Below are 25236 nucleotides of genomic sequence, written 5' to 3' on the forward strand. Positions count from 1 at the left end.
GTTCAGCTTGCACTTCAGGCTTCACACTATGTTTCAGGTACTCATGGGTCTCAGAGTACTCGTATCGCACAGTTCCCAAAGCCACGTCAGCTGAGGGGTTGCTTTGAGTGTGGAGATACCAACCACATGGTGAGAGATTGTCCCAGACTCCACACAGATGTGTCACAGCAGGGTATTCAGGCGAGTAGAGGGCGCCCAAGAGGGGGAGACCCGGCCCGTTGATATGTTTCATATAGTAGGCTTCAGGCCGCTGCGCCAGATGATGCCATACAGGTATGCTTTTGATTTGTTACAGAGGGGCACCATTCGTATTTTATTTCGGTTCTGCTTATCGGGGCGAATTCCTTTATTAGTTGCTTCATTTATGGGTGAGTTTCGTGATTAGTAATCTGCTTATGTGTTTACCCCTGTTGGGAGATTCTATGAGTGGTAGCCTGTGTCTATCGTTTATTTTTATTCATTATTGAGAGTTACGAGGCTAGAAGTGAATTCCTGTTGTCCATTATGGTAGGTTTGATGTGATTCCTAAGTAATATAGTTATGATTTGTGATTTGATACTCTACCGGGGTGAGAGTTTAGTAAGTGTTGTGATTTTATTTGCAGAATTGAGTTAGTGGAAGATTTCCATTGGTATGATGTGTATTCGACTTGTGATTCAGAGTTTAGGGTGAGACCCTCGCGATTCCATGTGATTTGATATGTTTGAGCCGGGCTGTGTGCCGCAGTGGAAGTTATATCAGGATGAGATCCTTGTGATTTGTTCATATACTTTAATTTTTCCTTTTAAATTGATTTGTAGGATGGTACTCATAGAGAGTTGTGCATGTCGGGCTTGTTTGATATTTCTCTTATGTGTTTCTCTTTACATATTCAGTCATTTTTCATTCTGTGCTTCTTGAGTTTTATCTTGCGGGGTGTGTGCCCGGTGGTGTTAGTTGTGACTTGTTGATTCGGGTGTATAGTTAAGAGGTCTTCATGTTTCTTGCATCGTTGTTAGTGTTGTGGAGGTTTGAAATAGGGTTCTAACGGATATGAGGCTAATTACCGATGCTGGTTTTGATTACGGGTAGCTATTGTGATCAAAAATGTTATTATGGGCCTATGTGTGGCATGTTATGTTGAGTGGTGGTACCTTGTGGGTGTAGGCATGAGTTGTTGCAGCTGGTTGAGACAGATACCGGGTATGGATTTAGAATCGGAACTTTTGGAGATGAATGGAAGGTGAGAATTTTAACTCTAAGGCTTATCGGTGTTGGTAGAGAGGATAAATTACAGTTGAGATGATGTCGTCGGGCTTATGTGGATTAGGGTGACGTGGGGTCACCCGCGGGTGCATGTTGGATATGTGCATTCAGTGATTTGAAGACTTCGAGGCATTTCTTGCACGTTAGAGGACGAACGTTTATTTAAAAGGGGGAGGATATAATGACCCGGTCGGTCGTTTTGAGAATTTAAGTCTCGTTGGGCGGCCTAAGGTCTTGAGAAGCTTCGTATTATGTGTATTGACTTACGTGCGTGATTGAATTCAGTTACCGGATGATTCGGAGTCAAATCATAAGGAGGATTCAAGTTTTGGAAGCTTAAGCGGTAAGAGTTGACCGTAATTTAACTTTTGTATAAACGGCTTCGGAATGGGTTTTGGATGATTCCAACAGCTTAGAATTGTGATTTTGGACTTAGGCGTGCATCCGGATTTGGATTTGGAGGTCTGTAGGGTAATTTGGAGCATTTCGGTGAAAGTTGGAAAAGTTGAAGTTTTGAAGGTTGAGAGGTTTGACCAAGAGTTGACTTTGGCAATATATGGGTCGGAATGCAATTCCGGGAGTTGGAACAGCTCCATTATGTCATTTGGGACTTGCCTGCAAAATTTGACGTCATTCCGGGTTGATTTGATAAGTTTCGGCACGAGTTTTTGAAGTTGGAAGATTTGAAAGTTCATAAGTTCGATTCATGGCGCGATTTGTAGTTTCGACATTGTTTGATGTGATTTGAGACCCCGAGCGAGTCCATGTTAGGATATAAAACTTGTTTATGTGTTTAGACGGGGTCTCAGGGGCCTCAGGTGTGTTTCGGATGGGCTACGGGGCAATTTCTACTTTTTTTGGACTGTTGGTTTCTGCCATTTGGTTTCCTTAATTGCGTTCGTGTCACTTCTTCCGCATTCGCGTAGTGCAATTTGTGGAGAATGAATTATTGTTCTTTGCCTTCGTGTGATCCTATTCGCGATCGTGAAGGTCTTCTTTTCCCTTCTTCGTGTTCGCACCTGTCTCTTTGCGTTCGCGTAGCTTAGTTCCCGGGCCATCAATTTCCTTATTCGCGATCACATATGTTTGTTCGCAATCGCGTAGCACTAATTTCGGGCAGTAATTATTTCTTTTCGGCGTTCGCGAGCTTGTCTTCGCGTTCGCGAAGCACTTCTTGGCAGCCTCATTTTTCTTCTTCGCGAACGTGATCCTTCCTCCGTGTTCGCGATGCATAATCATCTGGGCAGAATATAAGATCTTCAAATCGAGGGTTAGGCAATTTTTATCATATCTTGACTTGTAGAGCTCGGTTTTGAGCGATTCTTTGTGGGTTTTCAATCAAATCGATTGGATAAGTGTTCTTTACCTAGCGTTTATTATATTTTATGATTTTGTCTTTATTTTTATCATTTAATTTGTATTTTGAGTTGAGGAAAATGGAGGTTTTTGAAGAACATTTTCAAAATAAAATATTATGATTTGAGGGACGAATTGGTATCGGAATTTGATAATTTTAGTATGGTTGAACTCGTATCGGAATGGGTGTTCGAATTTTGTGAAATTTGTTGGGTTCCAAGGTACGGGCCCGGGTGTCAACTTTTGGGTCGATTTTTAGATTTTGATAAAGATTGAGGCTTTATGATCCGGAATAGTTTCTTATGAGTTTTATTTGTGCTTTGAAGTTATTTTGGATAGATTTGAGCCGTCTGAAGGCCATTTCACCCGAGAAGTTCATATTTGAGTATCGGTCTGTCTTCTTTGAGGTAAGTATCTTGTCTAACCTTGTGTGGGGGAACCTACCCCTTAGGATTTTAGTCTTCTATGCTAATTGTAGTCCGTGTACGCGAGGTGACGAGTACGTGCTCGGACTTATTTGTGGAAAATTTGAGTTTTAGGGTTCTTAGGTCCTTGTATTCACTGAATATGTAGTTGTTCTCATTATGATCATGTTTCTTAATTACTAGTCCACCTCTACCTGCTTTAATTAGAATTAATTGCTTCATGATCTACTCTTGTTGCTTATTTGATCTATCTGTGCCTTAACTGAAATTGTTATCTCTTCTATTGCTATGTTTTCCTTTCCTAACTGCTTATCTTTATTTGAAGTATAATTATCTCTTCTACAATTGTTCACCCTTTATTGAGGCTATGATTATCTTTCTGATGCTTATTCTTATTGAATTTGTTGTATCTCTTCCCTAATTGCCCAACCTTAAAAAGAAGTTAGCCATCCTATAATTTAGTTGACTTGTCCTTATTTGGAATTATTCGACTTGTGTTAAATCCCTCGTTGTCTAATTGTATATTGTGGACCGTTGTTACATAGTATTTCCTTTCTTGTTGAGTTGTTCTTATTATGACTAGCATTCTCTGTTGTGCCTACTCCTTGTGAATTAGTTCCTCTGTTTCTTGAGTTCTGGTATCTCTGAGTTGACTTATTTGTCGTACCCTTGTATTATTGTCATTGTTGTTGTTGTACTAGTTGTTGTGATGCACGAGGTTTCTGTCGTGCGGTTGTTGTTATTGTGATGCATAAGGTTTCTGTTGTGCGAGTGTTATTGGGTTGCACGAGGTTTCTTCCATGCTATTATTAATATTTATGATTGCACATGCGGCGTGACAAGGCGGGCTATATATATATGTGGGTTGCGCATGTGGCGAGACAAGGTTGGAACATTATTATGCACATGTGGCGAGACAAGGCGGGCATTCACTTTACTATTACACACGTGGACAGACAAGGTGGGCTGTGTCAGGGATTGATTTCTGATAACTTGTGATGGCCTGGGGGCATTCTTGTTGTTGATATTTGCGCAATGGTACACTTACCTGTGTGAGCTTTATCTTGTGGAAAGTTGTGGGAAAACATTCTATGTGCTGTCCATTTATTTTTCTATACTTACTAGCTGGCATGAACTATGTTAGGACAATTGCACAAGCATACACGTAGTTAAGCACTCTTATCGGTTAAGAGGTTTTCTTGATATTGTTGAGTATAGATGCACACCCTTGTTTACTTGCCTTCTATGTGAGAATGGCTCTAATTGGCACGTGAGTCGTCAGTGCTGTTATAAATTATAATGAGAGCACAGGATGCTAAGTGTTAGGGTTCAGGAATTGGGACCCGTGAGTTGTGAATATTCTGAGGTTCGGTACCTCGTGGAGGTTTTTGGCTAAAACCCGGTGTGAAAGCGGTCATTTTGTTGAGTTGTTATTTGCCTTTCATTTATTTGTGGTCGCTGGATTTAGACCATGTTTCCGTACATCTACTGTGTCATTATCATGGTATTCCGCTGATAGTTGTTGTTTTCCTTTCTTACTGAAATTACCGTATTATTTGCCATTTCGCGTAGCCCTTATGTAGATGTCATACTCTCCGTTGTTCATATACTTATACTTGTTCAGGTTATTTAGTCCAGTAGGTGTCTTGACTGTACCTCGTCACTACTCCACTAAGGTTAGTCTCGATACTTGTTGGGTACCGCCGTGGTATACTCATACTGCACTTCTTCATATTTTTGTACAGATCCATGTATTTTGAAGTCAGTTGATCATTAGCTAGCTGTGCGGATTATTGCTGTGGAGACTCAAGGTAAACTTGTTGCTACGTTCGCAGGCTTCAGAGTCACCTTCTGATTTGTATTCACAGTGTTTACTTTATTTCAAACAGTTGTATTAAGAAAATTATAACAAACTCTGTAGAGCTTATGACTTGTACTACCGGTTTTGGGAATTATAAATTTTATAGAGATTTCTATTTCAAAAAAATTGTTATATGTTATTTAATTATTATTATTATTTAGTAATTATTAGGCTTACCTAGTCCCTAAGACTAAGTGCCATCACGATACTCAACGGAGGAAAAATTGGGTCGTGATAGGAACGCGAGCATTTTCTAAGAGAGATAAGTCAGTGGCATCACTCTGCATTGATGACTCAAACTACAAACTATTTTCCTCTCCCATATTAAAAATATCTCGAGGTTTAATTAACCTAGGGACAAACCATTCATGATCTTCAGGATCTTGTACAAATATTACTTGTTGAGCTTGTTCTGCAAAAATAAAGGGCCCATGACATTCTCGATCGCCAGAGTCTGTTAGGCGTGAGAAATTCACAAGTGTGAAACCCAAGTCATCTTCCTTAACTCCCCTACCTTTGGTTACATCAACCCAATCACACTTAAATAAGACAACCTTAAATTCTTCATAGTAGTTTAACTCCACAATATCATTCAATCTGCCATAATATATGATATTTACAGACTTTGGAGTATTGTCACTTGTACTTGCATAACTTTCAATCTTTGAAACGACCATAACAACACTATTTTGTGTCACCTTAAATTCTTCACTTTGCTTCGTTCAAAACCGATACCCGTTATTTACATCGAATGCATGAAATGTTTTTGCAATGTAACTCGGCCCTTGTGCAAGGACTTTAACATCCTTTAAGATGTTAGATGTGGCTTCAAGCTTCTTTACCTAACCAAATAAAAGATACAACCATCAATGTGGATATCTGTACAAGGACAATAATTTAACGTAACCAATGAGTTAGTCCTACTACTTACTTGCTCCTTGAACCACTCATGAAATGTATCGAAATGCACACGATCAAGTTGATGTTGTGTCAAACGACACTTACGAAGTGATCTCTTGATTTCAGCAATATGTTCCCTATTCATGTAACTCGCATATATTAATTTTGTTATCAATTAAGTAATATATATATATATATATATTAAATAATAGATATAACATTTACTTTTTATAATTCTCAACCACTTCTGACTCGCAATTGAAAAGCACATGTCGATGTGCTTGCAACCATGTTTTCTCATCTAACTCAAATACATCTACTCTACCGTACGACTCCCAATAGTTGGAAAAAGACATTCTTCTTTACTAGTCTCATGCTCAATCTCAGCACTGTATTTTCTTGAACAATAAGACCTTGAATCTCCACCCTCCAAATAACGTGACCAAAATGCATACACTCATTTGCTATGTATGCTTCAACTATCGAACCTTCTGGACATGCACGATTACGAACATATGATTTTAAAGTACCCAAATACCTATGGAATAAAATAATGGTATTAGTTTGATATTATAATATTTAACAACTAAAGATATATAATAAAAATTCAGTGATATTCTTCATACCTCTCAATTGGGTACATCCAGCGATAATGTACAATGTACTGGCCCCGCATGTTTAGCCTCAGTTGCCAAGTAAATTATCAAATGTATCATAATAGTAAAGAATCCTGGGAGGATAAGTTTCTCCATAGTAGACAATATTTCTGGAATTTTTTCTTCAAGTAACTTTAATTCTTCTACTTTTAGTTCTTTGCTACACAGAACACGAAAGAATGTGCATAGTTCAATTAAAGTGGAACTAACTCTTTTATCTACTGATCTTCGCAAGGCAAGAGGAATAAGTTCTTGCATTATAACATGACAATCATGAGTTTTTAGCCCAGATATCTTCCGTTTGCGAATGCAACATGAGATATTAGACGCATAGCCATCTGGAAACCTGGCATTTTGTAGTACTTCATAAAACAACTCATTTTCCTTCTGAGACATTGTGAAAAAAGTAGGAGGAAGATATGCTTTCCCACTAGCTCGATATTGAGGCCATAAACTTGGTCTTATTTTCATCTCCTTCAAGTCCAATCGAGCTTCTAAGTTATCTTTAGACTTTTTACCAATATCTAATAATGTATAAATTAAGTTATCACACTGTAACAACCCGACCGGTCATTTTAAGTATTACAACCTTGCTTTCCCCTTTACTGCTCAAATTATACTTTACAGCTGTTGTGTGAATTGTCGGGGTAATTGGTTCGGATCCGGTGAGGTTTTGGAATGAATTGGAACACTTAGTTCCAAGGAATAAAGCTTAAGTTAAAATAGTGATCGGATGTCGACTTATATGTAAACGACCTCGGAATTTAATTCTGATGATTCCAATAGCTCCGTATGGTAATTTTGGACATAGGAGCGTGTCCGAAAAATTATTTGGAGGTACGTAGTGGAATTTGGCGTGAATTGCCGAAAGTTAAATTTTTGGAAAGTTTGACCGAGGAGTTGACTTTTTGATATCGGGGTCAGAATCCGATTCTGGAAATTTGAATTGGTCTGTAATGTGAAATGTGACTTGTGTGCAAAATTTGAGGTCAATCGGGCGTGATTTGATGTGTTTCGACGTAAGTTATAGAATTTGAAGTTTCAAGGTTCAATGATTTCGGATTGAGGAGTAATTCATCGTTTCGATGTCGTTAGGTGTGATTTGAGGCCTCGAGTAGGTCCGTGTTATGTTATGGGAATTGTTGATACAATTGGTTGAGGTCCCGGGAGCCTCGGATGAGTTTCGGACGGTTAACGGATCAAATTTGGACTTAAGGAAATGCTGGAACTGCTGCCTACTGGTGTGATCGCACCTGCGAAGATTTTGATCGTAGGTGCGAAGCCGCATGTGCGTGAAATAAGCCGCAGAAGCGGCCAAGAGTGGGACTGGGCAGTGCTCGCAGGTGCGAGGAATTTGCCGCATCTGCGAGGCCGCAAGTGCGAAAGGGAATGCGCATCTGCGAAGCCCGCAGATGCAAGAATATCACCGCAGATGCGAGTTTTTAGAGGGCCGGCTGTTTTCCGCAGGCGCGCATTCTTGTCCGCAAATGCGGATGCGCAGGTGCGAGCCCAAGCACCGCAGGTGCAGAAATGCCTGGGTAGTGTTTAAAAATGAGGGTTCCGAGAATTTTTCTCATTTTGGATATTTTGGAGCTCGGTTTGGGCGATTTTGGAGAGGAAATTTTTCACACAACTTGGGGTAAGTGTTTTTAACTCCCTTGTGATTATATTCCATGAATTCATCGTCATTTTTGGTGTAAGATTATTGAATCTTCAAGAGAAATAGAAGGAAATTTCTATAATGTCACAAAACGAACTTTTCAAGTTTGAATGCCGATTTGGAGTCGGATTTGAGTGAAATTAGTATGGTTGAACTTATAATTGGATAGGTTGTCGTATTTTGTGAGTTTCGTCGGATTGCGAGACATGGGCCCCACGGGTGATTTTTGGGGCGTAATTTCGGATTTTATAAAAATATTAGTATTCTGATATGGAATTAATTCCTATAAATTTTGTGGGCTGAATCAAATTAATTGTGACTAGATTTGAGCCGTTTGGAAGTTGATACGCACATAATGGGATTTCTGGAGCATTGTTTAGCTTGCTCGACATTGGATTCAACTTGTTCGAGGTAAGTAACTCTTCTAATCTTGGAGTTGAGGGTATGAACCCTAAATATATGTATTTTGTGAATTGTTGGGAGGTGACTCACATGCTAGGCGACGGGCGTGTGGGCGTGCACTATAGAAATTGTGATATAATTATTTCTGTGGAATTTTATAGTTAAATAATCTTGGCATTTTTCATGCGGTTTTATGTGTCAAAGAAATTGAGCTGAAAAGCATATTAAAAATCATGTTGAGGCTATGTGTCAGTATTATTGGGACCCACAGAGGTCATATCGCTGTGAATTATTGTGTTAAATTAAAAATTCATACTCAGTCATATTCATTTCATTGCATATCATAACTCAGTTTTATGACTCTATTTTGATGCATATAAATGTTTTGGGCCGAATGCCCTGTTTTACTGAAATGCCCGAGTGGCTTGATTTGTGAGGATGAGTGTGGATGGGGGCTACCCGCCTGCAGCATACTTTATGACTGAGTGAGGCCGAGGGCCTGATTTGTGAGGATGAGTGTGGATCGGGGCTGCCCGCATGCAGCATACTTTATTATTATGGCACGTGAGTTGTCTGTGCAGATTATAGCGCTTGGGCTGAAGGAGCCCCTCCGGAGTCTATACACACCCCCAGTGAGCGCAGGTACCTACTGAGTGCGAGTGCCGAGTGCCGAGTGCTGAGTGACTGGGAGGCATGAGTGATTGTGAGGTATGCCCCGAGTGGCAAGAGTGATTGTGAGGTTTGCCCGAGTGTCAAGAGTAATTGTGAGGTATGCCCGAGTGGCACGAGTGACTGTGAGGTTGCTCGAGGGGCTGTATATGAGTGATGTTCTGCCTGAGGGGCTGTTTATGATTTTATCACTGAATTGCATCGCATTGGCATGCACACATGACATACAGGCATAGAGAAGTATTTTTTCTCATGCTCACATCGTTCATGATTTCTCACATATTTTTGACAGATGGGCATAGTAATGCATTTGTTTTTACACGGGTTATCCGGAAGGAAAATAAAACATCTTATTTATTATTGACAAGATTTTGGAAGAAATTTATTGTTTTCAAACTATTTATATTATTGGAAACTTCGGCAAACGATTTGAGTTTTCACTGAGATATTTGAAAGGAAGAACTATAATTTTTGAAATCATTATTTGGCTTAGTATTTTATCCCTGAGTTATTTCTGGTATTATTTGCTTTATGTTGTTATGGATTATTGTGGACTATTAGTTTTGGACCCGACTTGGTGGAAGCTCGTCACTACTTTCAACCTACGGCTAGGTTTGTTACTTACTCAGTACATAGGGTCGGTTGTACTGATACTATACTTCTGCACATTGTGTGCAGATGTTGGCTGCTATTGTTGCAGTGCTCGATGGTTGCGGGACTTGAAGATGTACCTGCGTTCCTGTTGTAGCTGCCTTTTGTTCAGGGTAGCCTTAGATGTTTTGTACTACCAGTTCTTGGGAGATATATAAGATTAAGATGTTTATTCACTTAAATTACTTTAAATAATTATTATTGGAATTGGATAGTTGAAAGTTGGCTTACCTAGCAGGTTGGGTTAGGTGTCATCACGACTAGTTGGATTTTGGGTCGTGATACACACATATTCTTTTCTATGTGTACCACATCAAGATTATGGCGCACCAAGTTAGACTTCCAATAAGGAAGATCGAAAAAAATACTCCTCTTTTCCATGTGTTTTTCATCACTCCACTTACCCCTTCACTCGACTGGCCGAGAGTAAATCTTATATCTTTAACTTGATTCAACACTAATGACCCAGATACTGGACAAGGTGCACGTCATGTTTCTTTAGTACCATCAAACGATTTTGCATCATTCCGATATTTGTGTCCCGACTTCAAGAAGCGTCGATGCCCCATGTAACAAAACTTTCTGCCATGTGTGAGCCTTCTAGATTGAGTGCTTATGTTACAAGAAGGGCATGCAAACCGATCATAAGTGCACCATCCAGAGAGAGTACCATATGCTGGAAAATTATTTATAGTCCACATAAGAGTTGCTCGCATTTGAAATATCTCCTTAGTAATGGCATCGTATGTTTCTATCCCAACATCCCATAATTCATTTAAATCTTCTATTAAAGGTTGCAAAAAGACATCAATATTATTGCTAGGCACTTTTGGTCTGGGAACAAGTAAGGACAAAATGAAGAACTCTTGTTTCATGCACATCCATGGTGGAAGTTTATATGGCATTAAAATCACTGGTCATATACTGTGTACCGTTCGCATTGTGCCAAATGGATTAAACCCATCAGAAGTTAATCCTAGGCGCACATTGCGAGGATCTCCAGCAAATTTGAGATATTTACTATCAAAATTTTTTCAAGCTTCTGAATCTGCAGGATGTCGTAGAACTCCATCTTTGCTGCGCTTTTCATGATGCCATCGCATTGCTTTAGAAGTTTCTGAAGACATAAACAATCTATGTAGCCTTAGTTTTAAAGGAAAATACCGTAGGACCTTTGCTGGAATTTTTCTAGCATCATTTTTCTATCTAGAAGCCCCACAAAATTTGCATTCATTAACATTTTTATTAGCAAACTCTTTTCTAAAAAGCATGCAATCGTTGGGACAAGCATGAACTTTTTCATACTTTAAGCTCAAGCCTTCAACTATCTTTTTGGTCTCATAGAAAGAAGGAGACAATTTTTCTCCTTCAGGCAACGCATCTTTCAATAGTCCAAGCAAAGAATTAAAAGATTTATTTGACCATTTGAACATGCATTTTATACGATACATATGCAGCAAAAAGTACAGTTTGCTAAATTTCTTACATCCATGATATAGTTCTTCATTTGCCTCCTTCATGAGCCATTCAAACTTATCCACCTCTAGATGAGGTTGATTTCTAGATGAATGAGCAGTATTCTCTTGTACGTTTTTCTCCTTGCCACCACTTTCACTAATGTCAGTATCCATGAATTGTGTAATACCTCCAAATGTATCATGTATCATTCCTCGTATATCATCGCCCCTTAGAGTTGACTGACTGTGGTTATTTTCTCCAGCATTATTTGATCCCTTTAGAGACTCCCCATGACAAAACCAAGTATGATATGACGGTACAATACCATTAATCACAAGATGATCATATGTTGTAGCCCGATTTACTTGATGGATGAGCACACACTCCGTACAAGGACATGAAATTTTTTCTCTACCATGTTTCTTAGAAAAGGCATGATTTAAAAAATCACCTACTCCATCCAAATATTATTTATTAACTCTATCACAATACATCCATCTTTTATTTTTAGGATTGTCCATGACATTCAAGAAATTCCTTTTTTTTCAATAATTACTGCAAGAGCTACAAATTCGTTAGTAAAAAGGAGGAATTAATCAAAAAGGTAGTTCAAAATAAAATAACCATCTTATTAGTAGGTAATTCCATAGCTCAAAGATATCATTTTAACAATTGAAACTATCAAACATAAATCTATTAAAACTATCATTTTAACAATTCAACTATCAAACAGTTATACTCTCTCTAATTTCTTCTATGATTTTCACATATTGGTTCAATTTTTTTTAAGAATAAAATTATTAAACTTATAAATTACACTTCTTCTATGGTTTTCATATATTGGTTCATAAATCTTTTAAGAATAGAACTATTAAACTTATATTTTATAGAAGAACCATATATCATATATTTTAAAAATTTTAAAACTTACTACTCCTATTTGTTGACTTTCCAGATATATACTCCATTTTTACCAATTTATTTTTAACTCTTTTGTTCATTGAGCGTTAGTTTAACTAGCTCTACAGCTAAATGGAATATAAGTTAGTTTATATATTAAAAGTCTACACTTATATTAAAATAACCAATATAATTGCGATGAAATCATCTATCTAAAGTTTCAATTAAAGACTACTTAACCAAACATGACAAGAAAGAGACAAAGTAAATAAACTTGAAAAATTCAACAGATTATGCAAAGCCTAAAAGGGTGTGGACTTTTTTTAACAATACGGCGATAATTGCAGTGACATGGGGCTACTACATGGGACTGGATTGATATGGAATATTTTTCTATTTATAAACAGATCGTAGTCATCATAGAACAAACATGTAAATGAGAAAGAAATCTAGCCAAAGACAACTTGCCAATTTTCACCATATTAGTTCATAAACTTTTTAAGAATAGAATTATTAAACTTATAAATTATACAAATTTTTAAGACTGGACATTCTGACTATAACTACCAAGAAACTAATGGCTACTGATTGTCGAAGGATTCTTAATTTTGCTAACAATCCAAGTTGTTTCTTAACAAACGAATGAATTACTATGGTTGAGAGTCCTATTGGCTATTGAGATTTTACATAGTGAAAAGTAGTGTTAGAAAACATACAGGGAACCAATTCATAAAACAATACCAGAACAGAGGAGGAATGAATTCAATCAATCGACTATCAATCTATCAGCAACCAGTTATCACAAACGACTTAGCAAACACAGAAAAAGCTATACTTTCACAAATTCACATCCTATTTAAAGATCTATAGCCAAACATGAACTCTTGAAATCAAAGTTTCCTAAGCAAATATAAGTTCCTAAGATGCAATGCCTATCATATCATTATATGAATTCGAATAAGCCGTCATTCCTTACCATGATGACAGAAAAGAAACAAAAATACCACAGCTTGCTTAATTAGCTTATTTACTATCTTAATGAAATTCTCTCTAAAGGATGGAATTTTGTACTACTACTCTAACTAAAATCTTAAATGTTCTGCTTAGTATAGGTTCATAATCACTTACAAATTACTAAAGCCATGTTATTTCTTTTAACTCAATAGCACACTAATTTATAGATTATTCATAATTGCTTCTCTAGCAAACCTCACACCTATGACATGAACCTTTAACACATAAGAGAAAAAGTCATGGCAGTAGTATATCACGCCAAAGATCATCTGTGAACTCATGAGGCAAATTAAAGGGCAAAAGAAATTATTTTAGGTTCAGTCTTAATCACTGGTTCATAAAGAATAGGTTCTTACTTTTAACAGGAATTAAACAATCGAGCAAAATCAATCCATTGTAAATCAATCCATATAAACAATCGAGCAGTATCAATCCATATAAATAATCGAGCAGCATCAACACACTATAAATCAATCCGTATAAACAATCGAGTAGCATCAAGCATCAATCCACTGTAAATCAATCCATATAAATAATCGAGCAGCATCAATCCAAAATCTATTGAAAAACGATTGCAAGCAACCGATTTAACAAGGGAAGAAGAGAAGTTAACAGGGAAAAAAGAGAAGTTAACAGGGATGAGAGAACTTACTTGGGAAAAGAATCAACGGGACTATGGCAGGTTATTGACGCATAAGCGATTTAGGTTTTCTATGGCAGCGATGGTATTCTTTCGATTAAAGGGAGTATGTTTTCCTAAACTTTTCTAATTGGAGGGAATCGATAATTCTCGGCCCAAAATATTGGAGGGAAAGATGTTTCTCTTTTTGTGCTGAGGGAAAAGTTAAAATAAAAAAAAAAATTCAATTAGTAATGTTTAGTGGTAATTTTTTTTATTGCCGGTAAAAGGATATCTTTTACTGGCTAATGGTCATGTGCCGCTAATTTTTTAGCTTAAATAATTTATTAGCGATAATTGCCTTATTACCGCTAAAAATTACCGTCAAAGGCCTTTTTTGTAGTAGTGTGAGAGCCTAAACAATACAACAAACAGACTAGTGAGCATGGTCTACAACAGTCGACAATCAGCCTATCTTGCTGAGTATAACACAAAGATTCAAAATCCAAAATAACTCATGGTAGGTAAGGAAAGAATATCAATTTAAGGTTAATAGGACAAGCAGACTTCAAGGATTATGCCAATTGACCATGCATAACAGAAGGAGCTAAATATATTGAGATTCAACTAGAAATCTTTGGCAATACTAAAGAATGCAGGATTGAACAAGTCGAAGCACAATATTAAAGTTCTCCAACAACATAGTAACATGTTTAGCTAAATATTAAGACAGTATTGGACACATAAGATTCATGTAGACATAGATCAGGGAAATCAATATCTAAAACATAAAGGATTCAGTAGAAAGGGACTTGTTAAGGCAGATTATGGGCAAAGACTAGTTCCTTAGAAGTTTCAGTACAACAACCCAAATCTAAATATGAGAAAAAACTCTTAAAAGTCAGAAGTTTCCCAAATTGAATATGCAAGATGAACATATGTAAATTATACAGATTCTAATAAAATTACAGAGTCACAAAGAAACTTCAAGACCAAGGTCGACATAATGTCATATTGATTCACAAAGGTTCAAGTAGCACAAATGCACAGAAGCATAAATACAAACAGGGAGAGAATTGAATTGCAAAAGTCTAATCACTCACCAATTGCACATTAACGAACAAGTAGATGAGAAAATTAAGTTCCAGCAGCAGCTCAAGTAGCAATAGCAAAGAGAGAACAACAAGACTCCCAAAATCTCAGTGCGTCAAAGTTCTCAAGGGTTTCAAGCGAACCCCGGGCAGTGCTTGCACTGAGAAAAGAACAACAATCGAATTCAGGTGGCCTTGGCTTTTAGCCGGCCAAGATCTCAAGTTTTAGAACAGTAGAATGAGTGAGAGTGAGAGAGTAATAGTAGTGATTAAGGTCCGTTTTAGGGGGATTGGGGAAGGGTTTATATAGTAGCAAAATTAAATGGACAAATAAGAAAAAACAGTCGATCAAACATAATAAAGGAAAGAAGAGCATGCAAAATCGATTTAGAATCAAATTAGGAGAAAAATCAGGCAAACCCTAGTTTGACCGGAATCAAAGATTGGCCGAAGATCTTGGTAAATCAGACCCATATAACCTTGCTATGAATGTACACAGACGAAATACCGTCTGGATCTGGAAGATTAAGGACGATTGTTCTTGATTCAAGACCTGGTACTTGCCAAAAATAGGCAAGTACTAGGTGATACCATAACCATATAAGTAACAAAGAGATAGAGCATATATAGAAGGGAAATCACGGATAGATTCCATATTAGGGTCGGAATTGGAGAGGATAAAGGAGGCGGCTGCTAGGATTTTACATGAGAGGAAAAGAGGAGGATAGGGAGCATTTGGGGGGGGGGGGGGCGTCTCAGAGAAAATGGTTAGGGTTTCAGGGGGTTTGGGTAATTAAAGGGGTAGGGTAGTTGTGGGCCACGATTGAAAATTGAGCAGAGCGGGTTTGTTTAACGGGTCGTGACCAGTTTATTTAAAAAGAGGGTCATTTGGTTTGGGCTAAAGGGATTAGGCCAGGGATTTGGGGCATTTGGGACATTAAATTGGTCCGAAAATTAACCTATTTTCGGCCAGCTTTTAAAACACCCAACATTAGTTAAAATAAAATTATTAAAACATCTAATAAATAGTAAAAAAAATTATTTATGAAATAAAATGATTAAAAATAATAACTCAATATTATAAAAATATAAAATATTATTTTAGCATAAATAATATAATAAATGCAATTATTTTATAGAATATAGGCTATTATTGCAACTAATATAGAGAATAGGTAAAAATGCAAATGCAATGATGTAAAAAAGGAATAAAATATTATAAAATACATGTGGGTAAAAATAGTAAATTTGGATGATTAGATCACCCCAAAAATAATTTAAAGGGATAAATAATAAATATTTGAGTAATTAAAATGCAAGAAAATCAATTTTAAGGCTTTGAAAATTATAAAAATACTTATATGACCCCTATAAATTGGGTAATAGTGCAAAAATGATCTTTGAAAGTATATGGAACACTTTATAAAATGAGGGCAAAATTAGGTATTAACAACTGCCCCTATTTACTCGGGAATGATGAAAGAGTTGTCGGGTAAAGAAAATGATGACCAATTTTGTCCGAATGAACGAGGATGAGATGTTTTGAAAAAATGGGAGCCGAACCTTGGTTCCTGAGTTACCTACATAGTCCTGGTATTACGAAAATTAGGCCGTGTATAGTTCTGGATCCAACGGTGAACAGAACCGATAGAGTTATTATAAGAAGGGTGTGCGCTTCAAAGAAGGATCTTTTCTGGATATGATAGTGACATAAGTAACACATAATTTCAGGTGGGGCTATGAATGCAAATTTGAATGTTATGGATGTAAAAGACAAGTGTTTGAGCGGTTAAGGGATGGAACGATCATTGCTGGTTGTTGGTTACATTGGAGGTAATCAAAGGATGTGAACATTGTGAACGGAAATCGGAGTGAGAATTGCTCCTATTTGTAGAACGATTACCTCCCGAGTTACCTGCAAAACTTAAAACACGATGCACATAAATATATGTAGTTATTACGAAAATTTAAACATGATGCAAATTTCCTTAGACCATGACTTCCTGGGCCATGAAGCGTATGGTAGGGATTCGCAGGCCATGAAATTGTGTCTTCGGGTCATGATGATGGTACCTCTAGGCCATGAAATTGTTTCATCCCATGAAATGCACGGATGCATTGATATTGATTGCTTGACAGAGGGAACATGTGATGCTTAGTCATATGTAAGAACGAGACAATGCAGTGCTTAGACTTCAGTAGACATTAGCACAGTTCCTGAGCATGTTTGAAACATTGGCTCAAGCGAGGTTGATTTCGGTTGCACCAGCTATTTCACAGACCGGGGGAGGAGCTCAGACTCCCGCCGCCCACACTCTAGAGCAGCGACTTCGTGATGGTCAGGTGCTAAGTGTCATGGCGACACAACCTGTGGTCCCAGTTCAGTCTGTGATTAGGGCAGCAGCATTTGAGGAAGAACAGATTAGACTTGAGAGGTACAAGAAGTACCACCCTCCTTCCTTCAGTGGATTAGCGACAGATGATGCTCAGGGTTTTCTGGAGGAATATCACCGCATTCTTCGCATTATGGGTATTGTGGAGACAAGAGGGGTTGCTTTTGTTACGTTTCAGCTCAGGGGAGTGGCTTATCAGTGGTGGCGGGCATATGAGTTGGGTAGTCTGGCCGAGTCAGCTTTACTTACATGGGTTCAGTTTTCAGAGATGTTCCTGAGAGAGTTTGTACCTCAGGCCCTTCGAGATGCATGGCACGCGGAATTTAAGCAATTGCGCTAGGGCACTATATCAGTGTCAGAGTATGCCGTTTTCGCCAGACATGCACCTGCCTTGGTCGCTACAGTTAGAGAGCGTGTTCGTAGATCCATTTAGGGGCTCAGGCATGATATTCGATTCAGCATGGCTCGGGAGTTAGAGTCGGATGTTTCGTTTCAGCAGGTAGTAGGGATCTCTCGCCAAGTAGAGGGCATGTGCGATCAGGAGAGAGGAGACATGCGAGGTCAGGAAAGAGAGGACAGGGAGGCGAGAAGGCATTGTAGACCGAAGAGATCTAATGGTCCTTATTTTAGAGTCAGGGTATGCCATGGTAGAGGTTTTGGGGGTCAGCCAATTCAGTTGGCACTTCAGGCTTCGCACAGTATTTCAGGTGCTCATGGGTCACAGAGTACCCGTACCGCACAGTTCCCACAACCACATCAGTAGAGAGGTTGCTTCGAGTGTGCAGATACCAGCCACCGGGTGAGAGATTGTCCTAGACTCCGGACAGGTGTGTCATAGCGGAGTATTCAGGCGAGTAGAGGGCGCCCAAGAGGGGAAGGCCCGACCCGTTGATGTGTTTCATATAGAAGGCTTGAGGCCACTACGCTAGATAATGTCATACAGGTATGCTTTTGATTTGTTATAGAGGGGCACCATTCGTATTTTGATTCGGTTCTACTTATCGGGGCGAGTTCCCCTATTTGTTGTCCTACCTATGGGTGAGTTCATGACTTAGGATCATGTATATGTGTTTGCCCCTGTTGGGGGATTCTATGAGTGATAGTCGTGTCTATCGTTGTTTTAAATTCATTATTGAAAGTTACGTGACTAGAAGTGAATTCATGTTGTCCATTATTATAGGTTTGATGTGATTCCTAAGTAATTGGTTACGATTTGTGATTTGATACTCTACCGGGGTGAGAGTTGAGTAAGTGTTGTGATTTTATTGGCAGAACTGAGTGAGTGGAAGATTTCAATTGGTATGATGTGTATTCGGCTTATGATTCAGAGTTGAGGGTGAGACCCTCGCGATTCCATATGATTTGATATGTTTGAGCTGGGCTGCGTGCCGCGGTGGAAGTTATATCAGAATGAGATTCTTATGATTTTTTCATATACTTTGATTTTTCCTATTTAAATTGATTCGTAGTATAGTACTGTTAGAGAATTGTGCATATTGGACTTGTTTGATATTTCCCTTATATGTTTCTCTTTACATATTCAGTCATTTTCGTCTTGTGCTTGTTGAGTTTTAGCTTGTGGGGTATATGCCCGGTGGTGTTAGTTGTGACTTGTTGATTTGGGTGTATAGTTAATAGGTCTTCATGTTTCTTGCATCGTTGTCAGTGTGGTGGAGATTTGAAACAGGGTTCTAACGGATATGAGGCTAATTGTTGGTGCTGGTTTTGATTACGGGCAGCTATTATGATCAGAAACGTTATTATAGGCCTATGTATGGCATGTCATGTTGAGTGGTCGTACCTTGTGGGTGTAGGAATGAGTTGTTGCAGCTGGTTGAGGTTGATACCAGGTATGGATTTGGAATCGGGTCCTTTGGAGATGAAAGGAAGGTGAGAATTTTGACTATAAGGCTTATCGGCGTTGGTAGAAAGGGTGAATTACAGTTGAGATGGTGTCGTCAGGCTTATATGGGTTGGGGTGACGTGGGGTCACCCGCGGGTGTATGTTGGATATGTTCTTTCAGTGATTTGAAGACTTCAAGGCGATTCTTAGCACGTTCGAGGACGAACGTTCATTTAAGAGGGGAAGGATGTAACGACCCAGCCGGTCGTTTTGAAAATTTAAGTCCCGTCCGGCGGCATAAGGCCCTGAGGAGCATCGTATTATATGTATTGACTTGCGTGCGTGGTTGAATTCAATTACCGGGTGATTCGGAGTGATTTGGGACACTTAGTCCCTAAAATGGAAGCTTAAGCCGTAGGATTTTGACCGTAGTCGGAACTGTGTGAAGACAACTCCGCAATGGAGTTTCGTCGATTCTGTTAGCTCCCTTGGGTGTTTTTGGACTTAGAGGCGTGTCCGGATTGTGTTTTGGAGGTCTGTAGCACATTTAGGCTTGAAATGGCGAAAGTCGAATTTTTGGAGAATTTGACCGGAAGTGGACTTTTTGATATCGGGGTCGGAATGTGATTCTGAGAGTTGAAATAGCTCTGTTATGTTATTTGGGACCTGCCTGCAAAATTTGACGTCATTTCGGGTTGGTTAGATTGGTTTCGGCACGAGTTTTTGAAGTTGGAAGTTTTGGAAGTTCATAAGTTCGATTCATGGTGCGATTTGTAGTTTCGGCGTTGTTTGATGTGATTTGAGACCTCGGGTGAGTCCTTGTTAGGTTATGGAACTTGTTTGTGTGTTTAGACGGGGTCCCGGGGGCCTTGGGTGTGTTTCGGATGGGCTACGGGCCATTTCCTTCTATATTTGAACTGTTGTTTCCTATCATCTGGTTTCCTTAATCGTGTTCGCGTCCCTTCCTTCGCGTTCGCGAAGAGTAATTTTGGAGGAGAAATTCATTGTGCTTTGCGTTCGCATGATCATGTTCGCGATCGCGAAAGTCTGCTTTCTCCTTTTACGCGTTCACATCTATTCCCTCGCATTCGCGTAGTAGAAACTAGGAGCTGGGAGCTGGTGACCATTGCCTCTACATGTTCGCACTGCTCTATCCGCGTACGCGTAAGTGTGTTTTCCCCTCATTCGCGTTCGTGTGCCGCTTCACGCGGTCGCGTAGCCCAATTCCTGGGCCATTATTTTCCTTCTTCGCTACCGCATATGCTTGTTCGCGATCGCACAGCACCAATTCCGGGCAGTAGCTATTTCCTTTTCGCGATCGCAGCTCCCCTTCCGCGATCGCGATGTACAAATGCCTGGGCAAAATATAAGATCTTCAAATCGAGGGTTAGGCCATTTTCATCATATCTTGACTTGTAGAGCTCGGTTTTGAGCAATTCCTTGTGGGGTTTTCAAGCAAATCGATTGGGTAAGTATTCTTCACCTATAACTTGTTTTATTCCATGATTTTATCTTTATTTTTATTATTTAATTTGTGTTTTGAGTTGAGGAAAATGGAAGTTTTTGAAGAAAATTTTAAAAATAAAAAATCATGATTTGAGGGACGAATTGGTATCGGAATTTGATAATTTTAGTATGGTTGAACTCATATCGGAATGGGTGTTCTGGTTTTGTAAAATTTGTCGGGTTTCGAGGTGCGGTCCCGGGGGTTGACTTTTGGGTTGACTTTTAGATTTTGATAAAGATTGAGGCTTTATGATCCGGAATAGTTTCTTATGAGTTTTATTTGTGCTTTGAAGTTATTTTGATTAGATTTGAGCAGCCCGGAGGTTATTTCACCCGAGAAGTTCATTTTTGAGTATTTGGTCTCTCTTCTTTGAGGTAAGTATTTTGCCTAACTTCGTGTGGGTTATATTCATTGAATATGCAGTTGTTCTCGTTACGATTACGTTTCTTAATTTCCAGTTTCACTTCTACCTGCTTTGATTGGAATTAATTGCTTCAAAATCCACTCTTGTTGTTCATTTGATTCATATGTGCCTTAACTAAAATCGTTATCTCTTCTATTGCCGTGTTGTCTTTTCCCTAACTGCTTATCCTTATCTGAAATTATAATTATCTCTTGTGTAATTGTTCATCCTTAATTGAGGCAAATGATTATTCTTATACTGCTTATCCTTAATTGAAGTTGTTGTATCTCTCTCTTAATTGCCCAACCTTAAAAGAAGTTAGATATCTTATATTTTAGTTGAATTGTCCTTAATTGGAATAATTCGTCTTGTGTTAGCTCCCTCGTTGTCGAACTGTACATTATAGACCGTTACATATTATTTCGTTCCTTGTTGAGTTGTTCTAATTATGACTAGCATTCTCTATTGTGACTACTCCTTGTGAATTAGTTCCTCCGTTTTTTTGAGTTCTGGAATTTTTGAGTTGACTTATTTGTCGTACACTTGTGTTATTGTCATTGTTGCTGTTGTACTTGTTGTTGTAATGCACCAGGTTTCTGTCATGCGGTTGTTATTATTGTGATGCACGAGGTTTCTGCCGTGCGAGTGATAAAGAGTTGCACAAGGTTTCTGCTGTGCTATTGTTACTATTGATATTTGCACATGCGGCGTGACAAGGCGGGATATATATATATGTGGGTTGTGTATGTGGCGAAACAAGGTGGGAACATTGTTATGCACATGTGGCGAGACAAGGTGGGCACTTACTTTATTATTGCACACGTGGCGAGACAAGGTGGGTTGTGTCAGGGATTGATTTGTGATGATTCGTGATGGACTGGGGAGCATTCTTGTTGTTGATATTGTGTAGTGGTACACTTATCTGTGTGAGCTTTATCTTGTGAAAGCTGTGAGAAAATATTCTATGTGATGTCCGTTCTTTTTCCTTATACTTATTTGATGGTATGGACTATGTTAGGACACTTGCACAAGCATACACGTAGTTAAGCACTCTTATCGGATAAGAGGTGTTCTTGATATTGTTGAGCATAGATGCTCATCCTTGTTTACTTGCCTTCTATGTGAGAATGATTCTATTGGCACGTGAGTAGTTAGGAGCAGTTATAAGGTGTTATGAGGGCACAGGATGCCAAATGTTAGGGTTCAGGTATTGAGACCCATGAGTTATGATTTGTCCGAGGTTCGGTACCTCGTGGAGTTTGTTGACTAAAACCTGATGTAAAAGCGGTTGTAGTTGCTGAGTTATTACTTGTCCCTGATGTATTTGCGATTCCGGATTTAGGCTGTGTTCCATTCACTTTTTTGTGTCATTTTTATGGTATTCTGCTGATACTTGTTGTTTCCTTTCTTATTGCCATTACTGTATTGTGAGCCATATTGCATAGTTTTTATGTAGATGTCATATTTCTGTTTTCATATACTTATACTTGTTCAGTTTATTAGACCAGTGGATGTCTTAATTGTTCCTCGTCACTACTCTACCGAGATTAGTCTTGATACTTACTTGGCACCACTGTGGTGTGATCATTCTACACTTCTGCACATTTTTGTGCAGATTCAGGTATTTGTTCGTTAGTAGTTGTGCGGGTCGTTGCTGTGGAGACTCAAGGTAAACCTGTTGCTGCGTTCGCAGGCTTTGGAGTCACCTTCAAGTTTTCGTTTTGCATTGTTTATTCTTATTTCTGGACAGTTGTATTTAGAAGTTTTCTAGCAAACACTCTGTAGAGCTTATGACTTGTACTACCGGTTTTGGAAATTGTAAATTTTAAGAGAATTCTATTTCAAATTGGTAGATGTTATTTAAATAATGTTGTTGTTTCAATTAATGTTAGGCTTACCTAGTCCCTAAGACTAGGTGCCATCATGATACCTAAACGGAGGGGAAATTAGGTCGTGACAAGTTGGTACCAGAGCTCTAGGTTCATAGGTGCTACGAGTCATAAGTGAGTTTAGTAGAGTCTTGCGGATCGGTACGGAGATGTCTGTACTTATCTTCGAGAGGCTACAGAACTATTAGGATAGTTTCACTTCCTTCATTCCTATTGTGCGAGTTTATTGATCTTGAAGTTTGAAGCTTTTATCATTCCATTCTCTCACAGATGGTGAGGACACGAGCGACATTTACCGATGATGCTGCCCCCGCAGTAGATATTGCTAGGGGCAGAGGCAGAGGCCGAAGAGGAGCACGCGTCGCAGCTAGAGCATCTACTAGAGTAGTAGTTGAGGAGCCGCCAGTAGCTCCGATTGGGGGACAGGTACCGGAGGCGTCTGCTATTAAGCCCAGACTTCAGGAGACCTTATCATAGTTCCTGAGCATATTTGGTACAATGGCTCAGGTGAGGTTGATTCCGGTTGCACCAGCTATTTCATAGACCGGGGGAGGAGCTCAGACTCCCACCGCCCACACTTCAGAGCAGCGAGTTCGTGATGGTAAGGTTCCAGGTATCATGGCGACACAGCCTGTGGTCCCAGTTCAGCCCGTGATTAGGGCAGCAACATCTGAGGAAGAACATCTTAGACTTGAGAGGTACAAGAAGTACCACTCCCCTACCTTCAGTGGATTGGCGATAGATGATGCCCAGGGTTTTCTGGAGAAGTGTCACCACATTTTTCGCACTATGGGTATTGTGGAGATGAGCGGGGTTGCTTTTGTTATGTTTCAGCTCAGGGGAGCAGCTTATCAGTGGTAGCATACATATGAGTTGGGTAGTCCGGCCGAGTCAGCTTCACTTACATGGGTTCAGTTTCCAGAGATGTTCCTGAGAAGTTTGTATCTCAGTCCTTCGAGATACATGGCATGCAGAGTTTGAGCAGCTGCGCCAGGGCACTATGTCAGTGTCAGAGTATGCCGTTAGATTCAGTTATTTGGCCAGACATGCACCTGCTTTGGTCGCTACAGTTAGATAGTGTGTCCGTAAATTCATTGAGGGGCTCAGGCATGATATTCGGTTCATCATGGCTTGGGAGTTAGAGTCGGATGTTTCATTTCAGCAGATAGTAGAGATCGCTCGCCGAGTAGAGGGCATGTGGGATCAAGAGAGAGGATACATGCAAGGTCAGGAGAGAGAGGATAGGGAGGCGAGGAAGCCTCGTAGATCGGAGAGATCTACTGGCCCTTATTCTAGAGGTAGGGTATGACATGGTAGAGGTTTTGTGGGTCAGCCAGTTCAGTTGGCACTTCAGGCTTCGCACAGTGTTTCAGGTGCTCATGGGTCTCAAAGCACTTGTAACGCACAGTTCCCACAACCACGTCAGCAGAGAGGTTGCTTCGAGTGTGGAAATACCAGCCACAGTGTGAGAGATTGTCCTAGACTCTAGACAGGTGTGTCACAGCGGAGTATTCAAGCGAGTAGAGGGCGCCCAAGAGGGGTAGACCTGGCCCGTTGATGTGTTTCATATAGCAGGCTTGAGGCCACTGCGCCAGATAATGTCACACAGGTATGCTTTTGATTTGTTACAGAGGGGCACCATTCGTATTTTGATTCGGTTGTGCTTATCGGGGTGAGTTTCCCTATTTGTTGTCCCACCTATGGGTGAGTTCATGAATTAGTATCATGTTTATGTGTTTTCCCTTGTTGGGAGATTCTATGAGTGATAGTCATGTCTATCGTTGTTTTAAATTCATTATTGAAAGTTACAAGACTAGAATTGAATTCATGTTGTCCATTATTGTAGGTTTGATGTGATTCCTAAGTAATTGGTTATGATTTGTGATTTGATACTCTAGCGGGGTGAGAGTTCAGTAAGTGTTGTGATTTTATTGGCAGAACTGAGTGAGTGGAAGATTTTAATTGGTATGATGTGTATTCGGCTTGTTATTCAGAGTTGAGGGTGAGACCCTCGCGATTCCATGTGATTTGATATGTTTGAGTCGGGTTGTGTATAGCGGTGGAAGTTATATCAGGATGAGATTCTTGTGATTTGTTCATATACTTTGATTTTTCCTATTTAAATTGATTCGTAATATGGTATTGTCAGAGAGTTGTGCATGTCGGGCTTGTTTGATATTTCCCTTATGTGTTTCTCTTTACATATTCAGTCATTTTCGTTCTGTGCTTCTTGAGTTTTAGCTTGCGTGGTGTGTGCCCAGTGGTGTTAGTTGTGACTTATCGATTCAGGTGTA

At 39.3% G+C, this 25236-nt stretch overlaps 2 long non-coding RNA genes across 2 annotated transcripts; both read right to left on the reverse strand.

Moving 5' to 3' along the window:
• Window positions 1-5196: 5196 nt before the first annotated feature.
• LOC104106602 (uncharacterized) lies at window positions 5197-7016 on the reverse strand. The gene is made up of 3 exons (XR_011415785.1): window positions 6013-7016; window positions 5819-5924; window positions 5197-5729 (listed from the first exon to the last, which is right to left on the reverse strand). It is a non-coding gene; the product is annotated as an uncharacterized lncRNA (long non-coding RNA).
• Window positions 7017-11213: 4197 nt separating this feature from the next.
• LOC104106601 (uncharacterized) lies at window positions 11214-14049 on the reverse strand. The gene is made up of 2 exons (XR_688610.3): window positions 13850-14049; window positions 11214-11838 (listed from the first exon to the last, which is right to left on the reverse strand). It is a non-coding gene; the product is annotated as an uncharacterized lncRNA (long non-coding RNA).
• Window positions 14050-25236: the final 11187 nt, after the last annotated feature.

Source organism: Nicotiana tomentosiformis, chromosome 4, assembly GCF_000390325.3.
Source record: "Nicotiana tomentosiformis chromosome 4, ASM39032v3, whole genome shotgun sequence".
Taxonomy (NCBI): Eukaryota; Viridiplantae; Streptophyta; class Magnoliopsida; order Solanales; family Solanaceae; genus Nicotiana; species Nicotiana tomentosiformis.